Consider the following 17,003-nt stretch of genomic DNA (forward strand, 5'->3'; position numbering starts at 1 on the left):
GGGTGCTCGAGGAGTGATTGCAGGTCCCTAATCAAGTCCAGGATGGTGTGGGGGTGTAGCCTGTACATTTGCAAGATCTCTGCCTCAGTAAGTTGGAAGAGCGTGATTCGCTGTCTGTAGACTTGCTCCTCCCGTCTCCAGATCCTCTCTCCTGCTGCCTGTAGCCGTAGCCGCCGTACTATCACATAGAATGCTGCCATTCTGGTCACACTGTTGCATTTTGGGGCCTTTTTTATAGCCTGCACCTGGTTACCATTAGCTTTCAATCAATGGTAATTAGCGACTCTTAAATACCGAATTTCATTCAATTTGGTATTTTAGAAGTTACCTACATCTCTATTCTCATTTTTTACCATTTTTTATTTATCGATTCGGTAAATACCGATTCTGTAAATATCGATTCAGAATTTACCGATTCGGTAAATACCGATTCGTATTTACCGAATCGGTCTTTTTTGGGCTCCTCCATCTCAAAAGCCCAATACCGATTGGTAACGGCTGAAATTCGGTAATTTCGGCCGTTACCGACCGGTATTGGGCTACCTACATCTGGCCCTTAGTGTCTTCATTTTGTTGTAGGGATGATATTGACAAGTGGTCCATGAGGCTGCCCTCGAGATACATGATTCCTGAAGAGGATTGGGGAGCCAGCTAATGAAGGCACATTCCCAATGAAGGGAGGGATGATATATTGACCTTGCAGAAGGGTGACAGGATGAGGTATCCCCTCATGGAGGACACCCTTGTCAGGAAATATGGTCTCACATTTGAAAAGTATAGGCAGAAAGTTTAGGGAAAGGCAGAACTAGCCAAACAGACCTGGTTGAAATTGTGGATTACTTTTGCAAGGCAGAGGATGGTTGGAGGATGGCAAAGAATAATTACAAGGGGCTGCACAATCTGATTAACAGAGAGAGCATGTTCAGTAATTCTTTTACAGAGCTGTGAAAAACCTAGTGAATAGCAAGCTCACTGACCTCAGGGAGCTTGCCAAGGAGGCAAACCACTGACTTGGCACAGGATCTATTAGAAAGTAGCAGGGAGTGACCCCAAGAAGGGTGGTTCAGGTTTCCCCAGCAGAGTGAGAGGGAGGTCCAGGGAGACACAGGGAGGTCCCAGAATATGGTAGGAGAAAGGGTCCCTATGCCCCTTCTGAAAGTCAGGGGGGCTTCTGGTGGGTGGTGGCGCAGGGCACCCCATTTCAACCCTGTTACTTTGAATGTTCTCAGTTAGGACAGACGCAGCGGTACTTTGTCTGTCCTGAGAAACCACCTAATGGTAGGTACTCTACAGGGGTGGCTTCTGTGGCCATAAGTGGAAGTAGTTCCCATGGGTAGGTGGTAGAACATGCCCTAATCTCCCTTGGTTGAGACATGGACTGAGAGGGTAAACTCTTAATCCCTGAGAGTGGGAGTTGTCTCCTCCACCATGTCACAGTGAATGTGAACCATGTCACTACACTGAGAGATACCTGTGTCAGGTATACTATGGTAGTGGGAAGGCTGGTTTATCCAGACCAGAACTTCTAGGACAGGAGTGCAATGTGGGCAAGGTCCTGAGGCCAGACCCTGTCCGTTCTATGGAGCTGGTATTCCTAGAATGGGGTAGGGAAGTGACCGAGAGGAGGGTCATAGTTAGTCCCCAGATGCCTTTGGCTGCACTCTAGGAAATTAGTTATCACTGGGATATCACTGTCACAGAGAAAGTACAGAGGCCAGATGGAGGGACAGGTGGTGGAGACAGTTCACAGTGGGTGGACCAGTGAATCAGGGTTTACCCACTCTGAGTAGAGAGCACCACAAAACTGACCCTGATGAGGCCACTTATGGTCTGGAGATACTCCCTATGCTGTCACGGAGGGCTGGAGACCTGCACCAGGCAGAATGTGCCACTCTTGAGGGGGTGGTGGTTCCCCCTTGGACATTCTGGTTTGCTAGGCACCTGATCAGCCACAGGGTACAGACACTAGGCTGAGAGACCAGTATCAGGATACCACCCCAGGACTGGTGGAAAGGATAGTCAATGTAGGGCACCTAGGACTCGAGGATGTTGTCTCCCACTCTGTCAAACCCCAGAGATGGGGAATAGCAAAAGAGGAAGGAGGGAAGGCCTTGCCAGTCGCAAGGCTGGAAGGAAGGGCTGCCCAAGGCCCCCATTTGGAGTCTCCACCTGGCAGTGGGTGGCCTGGGGCCTGGCTGTTCACACTGTCAGTGACCTCTGCTAGTTCCTGTCCTTATGGGCAGAGTTTTCATTGTGTTGAGGACAGAAGCCTGATCCAAGGAGCAGAATGGGCCACATCACCTTATTGGCCATTGTGGTGCTGTCTATCTACTGGGGTGCATCTGTGAACAAATTATGGTCAAGTGCTTCACAAATGTGTCCCAAAGGTGAGGAGAAGGGTTCCCCATGGGTCCGTCCAGTGGCTCAGGAGAGTAAGAGAGAACCAGCTAGGTTCAAAGGAAACCCTAAGCAGAGATGCCCATGACTTTCGGCTGGAGGGGGGTTGTTTTGCACTTGTCCCTCTCTGCAGAGTTGCCTCAAAACATTTTTTGCCTTCACCCCTTCTATTTTCTGAAATTAGTTTCTGTTGCCATTAGGACTCTGTTCACCACTGCAACCCACTGCTAAACTAGTTGTGCTCTCAACCTAAAACATGGCACAATTGGCCTACACCTGATTGCACAATTAATTTTACTCTTAATCCCCTAGAGTATGGTACTACATGTACCCAGGGCCTGTGAATTAAATGTTACTATTGGGCCTTCGACACTCATTTTACCACCCAAAGTAGGACATATGTTTTTAAGTTTTAAATGCCCTAGTGGTGAATAACTCCTAAATTCATTTTTCATTAATGTAAGGCTTATTTTTCCCATTGGATAGCATTGGGTTGCCTTGTTGCATTTATTAAAAGTTTTATTTTTTATTGGCATTTATTCTAATATCCAATGATTATCATATTGTTCAGCAATTATTTTACGTCATAGTACAACTCTTCTATGGCATGCGTAAAATCGTCACAGGTTTTCTTTGGCTACATTTCGAATAGGCCGTAAAAGGCGGGGTCAATTAGTTTAAATACATGTAAATCATAATAAAATGTGTTGCAGTCTTATTTCGCCTGTAGAGTTAAGGAAATTATAATTTGCATTATTCATATAGTCAAATATTATATGCCAGTCTATAAATGTCCCACACTCTTTATCAACAAAAAGGAAACTGTGTAACTAGTACAACATATTATTCTATCTGAGTAACAAAGTGTGCAGTTGGGCTAAGAATCACGCAAGTAGTAATACGTTAGGCAGGTTGTCTGAGTCTTGCAAACGGGGGAGTGAGGGGGGGCTGACGTGCACCACCCTCTCTATGGGCCGTCCTCCACCTGCCGGTTCCTGGGTTCGCAGTGCTCCCAGTTTGAATGTGTAAGTTAGGTTAAATATGCAATCTCTCAGGTTGGCCATGGACAATAAGTGTATCAAGGTCTGTTTGCAATAATGATTCTGTGTAGGATGACTCAGTGGTATTTTAAAATGTTTCCCCTTCAGTTTTCTTCGCCGCTTGTCTGCGTCCTGTCCTCGCTCCCCCCTCTGTCACTCTTATCTCTGTCTGGGTTTTCCCATGCCTCCAGTATCTCCTTCCAGAGGACAGCAATAGGATATTTCCTCAATCCTTGCGCCTCCTCCCTCGCCAGAGCCCTGCTCTCTGCCCCAGCCCAATGTGTGACGTCTCGCTTCCAAGCTTCTACTGCTGGTCCAGAGACAGACTTTCAGGCCAGTGTAATTCGTCTTTTGGCTAATGCTAAAGCTAAATCCAGGAATCTATTTTCTGCTTTCCTTTTAGGGGGCGGGGGAAGAGCCCCAGTTAGCACACCCCATTATTGTCTATAGCGTTCGCCCCACTGCTGCTCCCATGAGTTGTAGTGTTTCCTCCCAGAACCACCGTATTGGGGCGCAGTCCCAAGTCATATGTATGAAGTCTGCATCTACACGGTCATATCTTTGGCATTTGTACCCGGTGCCTCCAAAGGCGAGCTGAAGTTTATGAGGTGCCATGTATGTCATGTGTACGTAGTTGAACTTTGTATACTTCAATCTGGTATTGCTTCAGACCTTCCTGGGATATGTCAGGATTTTGGACCATTCCGGGTCCATGACGGTTCTGCCCAAAGCAGTCTCCCAACGGGTGCGCAGTTTCATCAGGGGTGTGTGGGTCATCTCCAGCTGAGATAAATAAAAAACATTTTACCTGATGTCTTGCAGTACCTAGTGTGAGGAGCGATTGTAGTAGCGCTTGTGGCATAGGCTTGTCTTGACTTGTCCCACAGCCCCCTGAAGGTGCGCAGTATTATCTCATAAATTAGGAATTGGCCTCGTTGCAAGTCGTAACTCTCAAGCTGATCCTAAAATGGAGCCAGGGTCTCCTGTTGGTAGCAAGCTCCTACTTTTTCTAGTCCGGCCTTGGTCCAGGGTCTCAACAATATTGGGGTTAGTATTGTCTTGGGGTTCCCATGGGGGAGGCCCACTAATGGCAGGTCCGGGGAATATAAGGGAGATTTTCCTACTTTAAAGAGACAGCGATTCCAACAGCATAAAGCTGTGGTTTGCTGCAGGGATAGGTGAGGGATGGTGATGTCCGCGTCTACCATCTTAGCTAGTAACTTGTCTGTAAGGACCCCTTGGTTAGTAAGGTGAGTACCCACTGGGCATGTATCTGCCAACCATTGCGCCAGCCATTGGAGCTGGGAAGCTAAGCAATAGAGCTTGAAGTTAGGCACTCCAAGTCCTCTCTCTGCAGAGGGACGCTGGAAGATCAACAGGGCTACTCGCCGCCTCCCCTTGTCCCATATCAGGTCTCGCAATAGAACATCTAATTGTCAGAACCATGACGGGGGAACATTTATGTGGAGGTTAGTGAAAAAATACAGCAGGTGCAGCATCATGACCATTTTAGCAAGGGAGACCTGGGCCATAATCGGCAGCTGTAGCGTGCACCAGAATGAGACGTTTGATCTTAAGGACCAGAGAGCCCTGCCCAAGTTACAATCACGAAGATCATCCAGCCAGTGGAAGACCTGGATTCCCAGGTATTGGAAGGCTGTGGGATCATCAGTAGATAGTGAGATGATAAGAGTGTTCCCCCCTGGCGTGATACACAATCCCTCCCCACCCTTTCGGAATAATGCTGCCAGTGGTTCCATTGCCAAAGTAAACAACAGGGGCAACAATGGGCAGCCCTGCCGTGTGCCTGGGATAATCTCATATTGTGGAGACACTGTTTTCCCAGTACACACAGTAGCCATGGGGCATTCATATTATAGCCTCATCCAGTTTACCCAGCCTTCTCCCAGGCCCATGTGTCTCATGGTTTCAAGCAGGTAGTCCCATCTCACGGTGTTGAAGGCTTTCTCAAGGATTATCAACAGGAGGGCTGCTTGCTGTAAATAAGGAGCCTCGGCATGGTATAGCACCAAGTAAATCCTTCGCAGGTTGTACGAGGTGTTCTGGGCTGGGATAAATCCATTCTGGTTGGCATGAACCAGGGTTGACATATGGGGTAGCAGGCGGAGCGCTAGGGTTTTACTAAGGATCTTAAAATCCATGTTTAACATGGAGAGTGATAGGAAGTCTGTGACTTATGCCTCCTGTGTTGGCTTCTTGGGGAGGGGGAGGACTAGGGCATCCATAGTGGACTCGGGCAGGCATTTAAGTTTCAGAGATTCTACATAGAGCTTCTCCAAGTGTGGTGGGAACTTTGCAATGTAGGTTAAATGGAATTCGTCCAGCAAGCCATCAGGTCCTGGGGTCTTTCCTGAGGCCATGCTTTCAATCGATCGTGGCCCGGATCTCGAAGACACTCACAGATCCTCCCAGCATGTCAATTATTTGTACGTCCAGGATTTGGGGGTACGGCACCCTCAGGAAATCCCTGTGTGTATGTGGGGATACCGGTGGAGGGTCCTTGTATATTGTCGAGTAATAGTCACAAAATAAGGCATTGATGGCCTCGGGCCATATATCGGGTCCAACTCAGCAGGAGTGATTTGAGTTATTGGGGATCCCTGCATCTCTGGCTTAATCAGTCCCCTCTTCTTCCTGCACTTTAGTGTGATAGCTCCTGAGGTCATGTGGTAAAAATGGGGGTGTTGATGGACGGAGCATCTGAACAAATCAAACACTCACACCCAGTCAACAGATCTGGGTTTAATCCATCACCGTTCTTTAGCCCACTCTGCCACCCCAGTTCAGACATGGCCTTATGCAAATCAGTCTGACCTTGTGCCTCATGGGAACAATCCAGCCCGAACTGCCAAGCCATGCCTTCCCTGGACCGGAAACAAGCTTCCGAGGACCGGTTTCTGGCATTTCAGCCGTCTTTAGCCCGGCGTGCTTGAATCCAGTGGCAAAGTGAGCAAGGGACTCACGCCTGAGCATACCCTGCCAACTTATGGCGAACAAAGTGGTAAAAAAAGGGGGGGGTGATGGACGGTCCATCTGAACCAATCAAACAATCACACCCAGTCAACAGATCTGGGTTTAATCCATCACCGTTCTTTAGCCCACTCTGCCACCCCAGTTCAGACATGGCCTTATGCAAATCAGTCTGACCCTGTGCCTCATGGGAACAATCCAGCCCGAACTGCCAAGCCATGCCTTCCCTGGACTGGAAACAAGCTTCCTAGGACCGGTTTCTGGCATTCCAGCCGTCTTCAGCCCGGCTTGCTTGAATCCAGTGGCAAAGTGAGCAAGGGACTCACGTCTGAGCATACCCTGCCAACTTATGGCGAACAAAGTGGTAAAATAGGGGGTGGTGATGGACGGAGCATCTGAACCAATCAAACACTCACACCCAGTCAACAGACCTGGGTTTAATCCATCACCGTTCTTTAGCCCACTCTGCCACCCCAGTTCAGACATGGCCTTATGCAAATCAGTCTGACCCTGTGCCTCATGGGAACAATCCAGCCCGAACTGCCAAGCCATGCCTTCCCTGGACCGGAAACAAGCTTCCGAGGACCAGTTTCTGGCATTTCAGCCGTCTTCAGCCCGGCTTGCTTGAATCCAGTGGCAAAGTGAGCAAGGGACTCACGTCTGAGCATACCCTGCCAACTTATGGCGAACAAAGTGGTAAAAAAGGGGGTGGTGATGGACGGAGCATCTGAACCAATCAAACACTCACACCCAGTCAACAGACCTGGGTTTAATCCATCACCGTTCTTTAGCCCACTCTGCCACCCCAGTTCAGACATGGCCTTATGCAAATCAGTCTGACCCTGTGCCTCATGGGAACAATCCAGCCCGAACTGCCAAGCCATGCCTTCCCTGGACCGGAAACAAGCTTCCGAGGACCAGTTTCTGGCATTTCAGCCGTCTTCAGCCCGGCTTGCTTGAATCCTGTGGCAAAGTGAGCAAGGGACTCACGTCTGAGCATACCCTGCCAACTTATGGCGAACAAAGTGGTAAAAAAGGGGGTGGTGATGGATAGAGCATCTGAACCAATCAAACACTCACACCCAGTCAACAGACCTGGGTTTAATCCATCACCGTTCTTTAGCCCACTCTGCCACCCTAGTTCAGACATGGCCTTATGCAAATCAGTCTGACCCTGTGCCTCATGGGAACAATCCAGCCCGAACTGCCAAGCCATGCCTTCCCTGGACTGGAAACAAGCTTCCTAGGACCGGTTTCTGGCATTCCAGCCGTCTTCAGCCCGGCTTGCTTGAATCCAGTGGCAAAGTGAGCAAGGGACTCACGTCTGAGCATACCCAGCCAACTTATGGCGAACAAAGTGGTAAAATAGGGGGTGGTGATGGACGGAGCATCTGAACCAATCAAACACTCACACCCAGTCAACAGACCTGGGTTTAATCCATCACCGTTCTTTAGCCCACTCTGCCACCCCAGTTCAGACATGGCCTTATGCAAGTCAGTCTGACCCTGTGCCTCATGGGAACAATCCAGCCCGAACTGCCAAGCCATGCCTTCCCTGGACCGGAAACAAGCTTCCGAGGACCAGTTTCTGGCATTTCAGCCGTCTTCAGCCCGGCTTGCTTGAATCCTGTGGCAAAGTGAGCAAGGGACTCACATCTGAGCATACCCTGCCAACTTATGGCGAACAAAGTGGTAAAAAAAGGGGGTGGTGATGGATAGAGCATCTGAACCAATCAAACACTCACACCCAGTCAACAGACCTGGGTTTAATCCATCACCGTTCTTTAGCCCACTCTGCCACCCCAGTTCAGACATGGCCTTATGCAAATCAGTCTGACCCTGTGCCTCATGGGAATAATCCAGCCCGAACTGCAAAGCCATGCCTTCCCTGGACCGGAAACAAGCTTCCGAGGACCGGTTTCTGGCATTTCAACCGTCTTCAGCCCGGCTTGCTTGAATCCAGTGGCAAAGTGAGCAAGGGACTCAAGTCTGAGCATACCCTGCCAACTTATGGCGAACAAGTGGAAAAAAAGGGGGTGGTGATGGACAGAGCATCTGAATCAATCAAACACTCACATCTAGTCAACAGATATGGGTTTAATCCATCACCGTTCTTTAGCCCACTCTGGCACCCCAGTTCAGACATGGCCTGAGGTCATGGCACTGCAATCAGTCAAGAGCTTGGTGGTATGATGCGTGTGTTTGTTTGAGGGCATCTGTTGCGTCCACCATAGTTCCTTGTTCATTGTCTAATCTATGTGCCTCCTAGGCTTTCCAGTTCCCGGTGAAGTTCTCTCTGGGCTCCTATTGTTTCCCCCATACATTTCCTCCTCAAAACTACCTTTATCACCTCCCACTCTATCAGGACATTGGAGGCCATCTGCACATTAGTGCCGAAGTAGGAGTCTATGGCTGTGCCTATAGTCTCTCTGAAACAGATACCGTCAAGGGCCCAAGTATTCAGCTGCCACATTGGTATCAATGGGTGGGAACCTTCAGGCTGGAGGGATAGCGAGAGGGGGCTGTGGTCAGAGAGCGTACATCCCAAATATTCTGTGTGTGTAGATAGGCGGATCAGGCCTGGGGTGCCCAGGAATAGGTCCAACCTGGTGTAAGTGGTGTAAGGGCGAATAATAAAAGTAATCTCGGACTCTGGTGTGTTGTGCCCTCCAGATGTCCTCCAGACCCCAAAGTCCCTTCCACTCTCAGAACCCCGCTGCTGTTTTATGTATTTGGGCACTCGGCAGTGGGGGATGGGAGCGATCAAGAGTTGTCAGCAACACTGTTGAAGTTCCCCCATAGTAATACACATGGGGTTAGCACTACAGGCAAAATGCATGAAAACCTCTGAAGGAGCAGAATTTGATCTTGATTAGGGACATAATTGCTACCTAATGTGAGTTCCTGCCCGTAATTCTGCCCTTGAGCAGTACAGATCTACACTCTCTATCTATGCATACCTGCAAGGGTTCGAATGGTATTCGGGGGCTAATCCAAATCATTGCACCTCTTGCGTATGCAGAATAAGAGGTTGTGAATACCTGTCCTCTCCCGCGTCTGCCCAGTCGCTGTCCCTCCCCACTGGTAAGGTATGTTTCCTGGAGGAGTGCAATCTGTGTCCCCCATCTGCATAGGTACCTACATACGTCGTGGCGCTTAGCGGCTGAGCCCATTCCCCGAATGTTCCACGTCAATAGTTTGAGTGTAAGCTTTTCTGTAGGCATTTAAAGAATTTAGGCTGCCAGATCTACACACCACCTCCCTCTTCCCCCCCAATCTCAGAGATGCAAAACCAGGACCCCACAGGCACATAAAAACCCAAAACGTGGGTATTAAAACTAATATTCCCACAAATCAAAACTCCCACTTCCTCAGAGCAGCCTGGCAATGGCCAGCCGCCCAAACTACAGGCAAATCATCCAAGTTCTCTGGAGGTTCCTGCCATATATAGGTGGAGCTCTCCAGAAGGGCAGGCCATTGTGGATCGACCACCGTTTGCCATATGGCTTCCTGCGTCCAATTGAGCCAAAGTCGGCCCATGTATGCAATGGTTCCAGCTATTATATCCTTTGTCATGTTGAGACGTTTCACGCTTCCTCTCGGTGTGGTCCCCTTTGTGAAAACTTTGTGTGGCTAGAGGTCATCAGCTGTCCTAGAAGTAACAACTGGCAGTACGGTCGCCATTTGGCCTACCAGTTTGGGAGCCCTCCCCCCCCCCCAAAAAAAGGAGATAAAAAGCTTAGGGGTCTGGCTGGAACAGGATCTTTCGTTCAAAACCCAAGCAAAAAAAACGGCGGGAATCTGTTTCGGCCTACTTCGTTCAGCTCGGAAAGTCCTTACTCTCATCCCTCCACCTTCAAGGAAGCTGTTAATCCAAGGACTCATTTTGTCCAGACTGGACTACAGCAATGCCCTTTTTAGGTGCCCCCGAAGCCACAGTCAATAAACTTCAACAGACTCCGAATGCCGCAGCCAGGTTGCTTACTGGCACCTCAGCTAGGGCCTCAGCAAAACCGGCACTCAAATTGCTCCATTGGCTTCCTATCCGTGAAAGGATAAAGTTTAAATCCTTGTGCATTGCCCATAAACTATTACAAGGTAAAGGACCGTCTATTCTGAAGAGTTTAGTCCTGCCTTACAAGGCCAACAGGTCTCTGCGTTCCGATCACGAGTGCCTAGCCAGAATTCCGAGAGTTAAGGAGGCCGCCGTTTCTCTGTGAATGTAGCTACTTTGTGGAATGCTCTTCCTCGAAATCTGCGGGCCGAACCATCTCATTTGCGGTTTCGGAAGCTCGTGAAAACATTCCTTTTCCCCCAGTGATCCTTTGCTTCTCACTCCCTTCTGTCAGCGTTACTCACGCTCAGCGCTGGGATGCCTCCGGGTAACCATGCGCTTTACAAATCTGGTTACATTACATTACATTACATTACGGTACTGTTCGCTTGTGCACAGTCCATGTCCGAGCCGTCGGTTCCCTTGATGGATCCGGATCCTAGTTCCGAGGCAGCATCAGTTGGTTTCATGAGGGCAGCTACTGCTTGTAAGGCTGCAGCTCTCTCCCACACAGTAAGAGAGGGACTTGGTCTTTTTGGTGGTTTCCGTTTCGATCAGGTTTGTGTTCTTGTTCTCTTCCCTGTGTTCATTATGGTACATGGGCGCTCAATCCTGACTGCTCCAGGGTGTTTGCCAACTTTATAGCATTCAATCCTTTCCCAGGCTGCTTCTGGGTGATCATAGATGTAAGTCTTATCATCTAGTATTATACGGAGCCTAGCCAGCAACATCAAAGAGTATTGTTGGCCTTCCTCTCCGTATGCCTTCTTTACTTCCAAAAATGAAGCTCAACGTCTCTGAACCTCAACAGTATAGTCAGGGAAAATAGAAACTCCGGAGTTGTACTGTGTAAACGGGCCATCCATATGTGCCTTCTGCCGGAGGATGTCTCTGTCCTTGTAATAGAGGAATTTCGATACCACTGGGCGGGTGGACGTCCTGGGGCTGGAGGGTGAGCAGGGACCCTGTGCACCCGTTTCAATGTAGGAAAAGCAGAGTCCCTCGGGTGCAATGACTGTGTGAAGCCATGGCTCCAGGAAGGCAATCATTTCTCTGTCTTCGGTTCCCACCGGTAGGCCCACTATTCGCACATTATTTCTCCTATTGCGGCCCCCGGCAACCTCCGCCCTGCATTCCAGCAGACCAACTTGCTCAGTAAGCTCGCTCACCTGATGGGTCACATTTTGCTGTTCTGGGTGCAATTATGTAATCAAGACCTAAGTTAGTTTCACTCTCTCCGCATGTTTATGATGTTCGGCGTGAAGCAGGCCCAGGCCTACCAACACCATTCTGATGTCCTGGGGCAAGGTGTTTTTCCCACTCTGAACGTTTTGGCATGAAGTTTGAGGATGCAGCGGAACTGTTCAACAGTTATATATAGAAAAAGACAACTGTGGTGTTGGTACAGCACATCCCCATCTTTTAAGCACTCACATTAAAGATTGGTGCTCATATACTATTTCACATATGTTGCCACAATGTATCTAAGCATGGTCCCAAACAAATTGGTGAGCACTGCTCAAATCATATTAAACAGTAAATAATGGTGTCTGTAAAAAAAAAAACTTTTAATAATGGCACCCTGATGAACTTTTTAAAATACAGGTGTTTAATAAGGTTTTTGGTCCTCATTTATTTCTCTTGAAATCAAAGTCCAAAATTCATGTGAAGTAAAAAATTATTGTTTTACTTTGTCTTGACACAATCAAACATGGAATACAGTTGGTCTAATAATACAAAATAGAGATGTGTCTGCCGATATGTGTTTTCTCCTACCTTTGACTTTTTCTAGGCTGATATGGTATCATAGACATAGAAGAAAACACAAATGAAAATCATCAGAGGGTATTCCTAAATGTTTGTATTGTTGTATAGTACACCCGTGTACTCATGTGCCTATAAAAACCGTGAACATGAAGACTTCCACTGAACATCTATCTTTTATTAATGATAAAAGCAAGGAAAAATATTTAAAATCCTAACCTTTAAACGAACTATCACCAAGTTGAGTGAAAAGTAACAATAGGTTAAGAAATGTGCAGAAATCATGTGTGATTCTCTCATGCAGTGCCCACCACCTATGTTTCCACCAATGTAAACAACAGAGGTGAGAGAAAAGTCTTTAGAATGACCTTGACCATTAAAGAGGAGAATTCTGGCTGTTAAGAAGCTACTTTATTAGGCGCCATAAAAAAAGGATGCAGAGACATGATAGTTACATATATATGGACAAAGTATTCCTAAAGTATGATAACAAGTCAGAGAAAACGTATGACTCCAGGTCTTAGGTCAAACTTAATTGGGAAAGACCGTCCTGAGAAAACCAAGCAGACAACAAACATTAATAAAGGGCAATCAGTATGTGTAATAAATATGTCTATAATTGCCTAACAAATAAAGACCAACCTGTAACAACGAACCTGTTGTCAAATGTACAACTCTCGAAAGACTGAATAATTTTTCTACTACAATTTATAAAAAGTCGTCATCATCTATAGTCCAACAGGCTTAGATTTCATAATTGGCTACTCCCATAAAGGTATAGTCTGGGGTTAAATAGATATAAATTGACACCTAGTAAGTAACCATATGGCTACGGTTATACATATCTGCAAAAACATAGGTATTTAATTATCACTTCCAACAATCAATTAGGGCTTGCTATAGTCGCACATGTGATGAGCCTAGCATCAGAAAGACAATAAATAACCACCATATCAAAGGAAAAAGTGGACGTACCAAATAGTGTGCATTTGATGTACGCTACATCTATCTCCCTCTGTAAAGGAACCCACATCCAGTGTTTGAACATTTTTACAAGTGTTCCAGTCAGTTAAACACTATAGAGCTTGATAAATCAATAAATGTCTAAAGAGGCCAAAAAACACAAGAAGAAAAACAGAGAGAGATGATTGCATATATCTAATTAGCACACAATGTCTCACTATTATGTAAATTGATGTAACCAGACGGATGCTACTTATTCACAGACCTCACAAATGTGAGGTGCCAACTCATACTTTGTTATGATAAAAAGGGATTCAACAATTTTTACTTTTCAAAAATCTTGTCCCAAACATTTATACACTTCTCAATAGTGCCTAAGAAGAATGTGAGAGCCCACACATTATGGCCTCCTTCTTTGTTAATATAAATAAAATGATTACCTCGGAGGTTGATAAGTCCTATGAGTACCTGTTGAAAAAGATATCAAGTAGATAAAAACTCCAACTCACCAGAAAATACTGTCAAAGTTATGAATGTTGATAAAACAAATTAAAAACAATGGTTTCCTGGTCAACGTTATCTATAACATCAACCTGAGACACTATTTTCTGACAAACTTAGAACGTATTTTGAACGTTAATATGTGATTTTTGATATGTCACTCTGTTTAAATGGCACTTCTATCCTATCTCCACATGGTTGGACACAAGGTAATTTATTATTGGTGAAACATCAATCGTACATGGCAGCAATAGTACACGCACTTCTTAGCAATAAAGATTTGCTGGATCCTCAACTGATAATCAGTTGCACCTGACCCATGTAAGTTTTGTTTATGTCAGTACAAATAGTAGTTATGAGTTGAGGCCAATGCCCACTCACCCCTTACCAAAAAAATGAATTCATATGTAGACCAACAAAAAAGTTAATTGCATGTGGGCCATCTACGTTTTTTGGCTCACGTTCATACATCAAAGTTAGAGAGACAAGGGACTAAGTATAAAAAAGCGCATGTTGCCCAGAGATTGTAAAGAGGCCAAATAATAGGTGCATTAACGTGCGTGAGCCATTTGGTTTGCCTAGCTGAATACACAGTTTAATTAGAGCAGGCACAGTTTAATAAAAGCCAGCTAATTAGTGTACTCACTGGTTACGAGTGGCAGTCAAAACCTGAAACCTCCATAACAGTAGAAAGAACCACTATGTAAAACAAACAAAATCATCTGTTGCACGGGAGCCTTCTGAGGTTTTTGGCTCTTGTTCATGAAGCCAAGTTAAAGAGAAACAAGCGACGATACATATGAAAGAGAATACTGCACCGGTAGTATGCAGGGGCCTAATAGTGGCTGCATAAGTATGCGCCATCCTTATTTGGCTCACGTTATTGAATTCACGGGTTGAACAAAAAGCTTATGCACCTACTTTTTGGATTGAAAGGAAGTCGGGTGAAGATCCTAGACCCTGGAGTGGCAGAGACAAGTACCTTCACTGTGTCTAGTGTGGTAAATCAAACAATCATGGAGAAGCTGGTGGGAGCCCAGGGGAAGAGTTCTCTCTTTTTTGTGAAGGGCACGGTGCCATGGAATGGGTTCACCCCGAGAGAGGGGCCAGAGCCTCGGAAACTGTCAAGTTTCTGGCTGTGTTCAGTGAGCTCTTGCTGGTTCTTGAAAATCTGGGGGAGAAGGTTTAATCTCAATCGAGGATATACCCATATCTGCAGCAGGTCTCGAAGGTTAACAGCCTCTGGCATACTGGAACAATGTAAGTAAGGGAAGTTGAAAAGTCAGATCCGCAACTTTGGGATTAGGATTGACTCCTCTTGCTAGGTCTGTCAGAACACACGTCAAACAATAACACAGGTGTCATAAGGAGTTTTCAGGTAGGACAGATACCTTCCTCGGAGCAGAAGGGCAAACTCTAGCTTGATCTTGATTTTCATTATGGATACAGACCATGAAAGCGGGGCCTAATGATCTTCTGACTTTTTGGGTTGGAATCTGAAGATGTCAGACAAGTTACCACTGGCTTGTGGTGACGAAGCTTTTATACCAACATAATTTTTTGATCCCTCAAAATCCGCTCTTAATCGTGAAGCAGAATTCACAAAGCATTGGATTTTTCACCCACTAATAGGGACGTGAGCTGAGTTTAGATCTTCGTGTGACAGGTTAGTTTTACCCTATTGATGATGTGCTGTTGCAATAGTAAACCTGCTCAGTATGAGTGGAACCACAGGCTCAAACATTTGGTGTTTCTGCTTGGCTGAGGAACCATTGGGATGAAACTACAATGTGTGGGATTATGAATGAATGCCTCTAAGTTAGATTCCCAACTCCCAACTGTAATGATACCACAGTACTGTAGAGCTGCGGTTGGTCTGGCATAGCCAACCAATGGGGGTGCGTGCTGAGTCACTTGCTTGGGGGCTGGAGTGTGGCTGGAACAGGGCTTCTCAATCAGCCAGGTGCACTGTATGTCGGTGGGGCACTTGGTGCTAAATCACTTGTAGACAAGCTGATTCTGGGTTAGGGTTTTGTAAGTAGTAGAGCAGCTAGCTTTAGACAAGTTTTTGTCTCCACCTGTGGGCGCTCATGGATCTCTGGGATGCCTCTGCTGCCAGGCTGGTGGGAGATACAGGGCCGTGGGAGGCTGCCTTCACCACATGCGATGCTGCACAGGGATCCCTATCTCCCACCCTGCGCCGCCAGGTGCAAGATACCTCACAGATCAGCAATGTGCCCAGATGGCTTGAGCAGGCATCAGTGGAGCTGGTTGAAGGCAAGAAGCCAGTCGGTGGCTCAAGGATGGAGTCTCTCAAGTGCTGTCCTCTTCATCATATACCGCCTTGACACTCGGGTCACCAGGTTGGCTCGAACCATCTGGTCACTGTGCTGGGCGACCAGTTTGCATCTAGCCGACCAGATGATCAGTCGGTGACTGGCTGACAGATGGCCAGCAGGTCAGCCAGAGGAGCTAACTCTGACTTGTGTCTCCCTAAGGATTCTGTAAGTCCTTACTTTTAGGGGCTTAATGGATGAGGAAAAATGTCTTTCCAGGCTGGCCCAAAGGGAGAAGGTGGTTGGTTTGGGGCGTAATCGTTCTTAGCTCCCCAGTCTCAGACACCAGGAAGGTGAAAAAACGCCAAACGGGGGCATCCTTAGCCGATTGACTGGAATGGATGGCGGCAAACTGGCGAGGATCCTCGTGCCCTTCTGAAGTAGGGAGCAGAGACGAGACCCATCTTGAAGTTCCAGACTGGTCCTGGGGCACGGTGGTGTTGGACAAGGGAGGCGTCTGGGGCTCCTGAATGCTGAACAGCTCCCATATTCCCCCTGTGACTGGCAGGCAAGCCATTGCTTTCACCTGGGAGGCCCGGTCTCTGCAGGTCAGGCTCCAGGCACTGAGTAGGGCCACCTTCGCTACACAGGTCATGGCGGTGTCAGACCAGGGAGGACTCTGGGGATCCTGTGGGCTGAACAGCTTCCTTATTACCCCGTGAGAGGCATGCAAAGCCATGGCTTTTGCCTGGAAGACCCAGTCACCGCCGGTCAGGGCTCCAGAAATCAGGCAGGGCCACTTTCCTTACCCGGGCAGGGTGGTGATAGCGTGGAAAATTTACAAACAATTTTACTGTTAATTTATAACAGAGAACTCTACACCAACTCCGTCTCTCGGTCGACAGATCTTTGCCACCATGTTAGAATGGAGAGCAAATCAAAAATCATCAACATACAACAGTTTAAAGTTCAGCCAATGATGAGAGGGTTGGTAAGTTTTATTTCTCATTAAGAGAT

Source organism: Lissotriton helveticus, chromosome 6 (assembly GCF_964261635.1).
Source record: "Lissotriton helveticus chromosome 6, aLisHel1.1, whole genome shotgun sequence".
Classification (NCBI taxonomy): Eukaryota; Metazoa; Chordata; class Amphibia; order Caudata; family Salamandridae; genus Lissotriton; species Lissotriton helveticus.